Here is a 2,261-nt window from a genome sequence, read left to right as displayed (position 1 = left end):
CACGGCACGTATAGTTTGTAGCTTTCTAATAGACCCCGAAGGCTAATCCTATTGTCTATTGTTAAGAAAAACCGCTCGTGCCACGTGCCACAACCACCTGCATAAAAAATCGGTACTTCGGTTACTGAGTGCCGGCGAGTCGAACGCTACAGAACCAGTCTAAAATGTGTCATCGAGATGCGTAACAAAGGCGCGTTATCGGAGAGCGCACCTACACTGGTTTTTTGAGCGTTGGACTAGCCCGCGCTCAGGTGCCAAATAGAATAATTAGGACCCTTTTTTGCAGGTAAGTAGCACGTGCGGTTTTACTGAACAATAGACAATAGGATTAGCCTTCGGGGTCTATTAGAAAGCTACAAACTATAACTTTAGACTAGAAACAAAGGCTTGTTCACAGGTAGGAAGACGTGTAGATCCTTCGACCGCCCAAACCTTCGTGCCACAGACAAGACATCCTCCAGACTGAGCATAGTAGCGCTACCCCCTCTGCCACAAATATACGGTAGTTTTACTCCATTTTCGAGTCAAAGTGTCTTTGTGTGACGTCTGTGTCTTTGAACGGACCAATCACGGCACGGGACTCGCTCACCTCGTCCCCCGCACCCTAGTATTTTTGGCAGCATCGGTTTCATGAAATAATTGCTCTAAACTCCGTCTAGAGGATTCCTAGTCTTATGCTTCGTGCATTCCAACAAGGTTCACGATGACGCGCTGCACATGAAAGGCGTGGCGTTCAAAGGAATTTATGTACTTTGATTTTGACAGCTGATGAAGTTGACATTGTCCGGTAATTTAGAGGGTTGCGAACCACTTAGGTCGCCCGTTCTTCTATTTGGCTGTATCGCTTGAATATAATAATAGGACAGATAGTGAACTTTCGATCATCACGGTAGCCTGGTTGTCAAAAGTTTACGTTTGACAATTCAATCTTCAGTTGTCAAACTCGGACTACATCTCTTCTGCCATAAATAACGCTTTGATTAGAAACAAATTTGAGTTATATTAACAAGCCAGTGCACTCGGCTCTACGTATATCGAGAAATTTACCCTAAATTTGGCAGTCATTTGACATTCATTCCGTTCTGTTATACCTAAATTGTTTCACGTAAAGTTTAGCAATTTTGATATGCGTTAATTTTAGTGTGACTTGTCGCGATATATTTTGTCAAATGTATCGTTTAAAAAAAATATTCGTGCGGAGTATCTATCTTGAACTTTTTTTTGACAATATTAATCAAAGGGGTTTCTTTATATGATATTATTGGCAAAAGTAAAGTACCGTTAAAATTAATGCCTAAAACGCATTATTTTTAACGGTACGCCACAGTAAATCGGCGTGATCTACGCCGCCAACTAAGTAGACAAGTTACAAGACAGTAAAAATAAAACTTGTGAAATAAAGAAACAAATTACTTGTGAAATTAAGTGGTCTCACAGTGACCACCTCTTCCATTCATTTGTAGGATGTGTATGTCTTGGCGTTGTAAGAGTGTTTATTTATTATTATACGTTTATACAATTCATGTTTTAGTCCACTCTATGTATAGTAAAAATTATTTGAAGTGTAAACATAAATGAAAATATTAGACAAATAAAAAATAACTCTAGCCTCCTAAGACCTGGGTCTTAGGAGGTTATTTGTATGGCTGGCCATACAAATAAAATCCCTAAATTTGCCACTGAAATTTGAACCTATAGTGCAGGGAATAGAGTTGATTTTCATTTGTTTGAAAGTTTAAAGTAACAAAAGAAATGCAACTGTTCCAATTGAATATGGTTTAAATTTCATCGAACCGAAGAAGTACTATAGGTAGGACCTCGGGCCTTAGGAGGCTAGATATCTCAGGGCCTTGTTTTAAAGTTACTTCTATACGAGTCCCTTTTTAGACGTCGGTTTGAGCGCCAGAAGGTTACGTTATAAAATGAACCTTAATACATTCTAATAAAGTTTAAGATATAAAATAAAATGTGCTACTTATAGTCGTGGGGGTCAAAAGGCTAATATTTTGACTTGCAATGTAAACATGACCTTGGGTATTACTCAATTAATTATTTACAAAGCTCATTTAAATTTAAATATACTGTTTTAGTCGAAATTATTGGACATTTGAATTTGTCAGAAAGACACAAAACATAAGTTATCAAAGGCATTTAAAGTTTTATCAATGGCACATTGTATTAAGGGCGTCCGCTAGCGTGAGCGGGTGCACGGAGCGGGCGCCCGCACGCGGGTACGGGTGCGGGTATACTCCGCCGCACGC

This window comes from Cydia amplana, chromosome 12 (assembly GCF_948474715.1).
Source record: "Cydia amplana chromosome 12, ilCydAmpl1.1, whole genome shotgun sequence".
In the NCBI taxonomy this organism is placed as follows: domain Eukaryota; kingdom Metazoa; phylum Arthropoda; class Insecta; order Lepidoptera; family Tortricidae; genus Cydia; species Cydia amplana.
The sequence above is the reverse complement of the archived record's forward strand: the minus strand, read 5'-3'. Positions refer to the sequence as shown.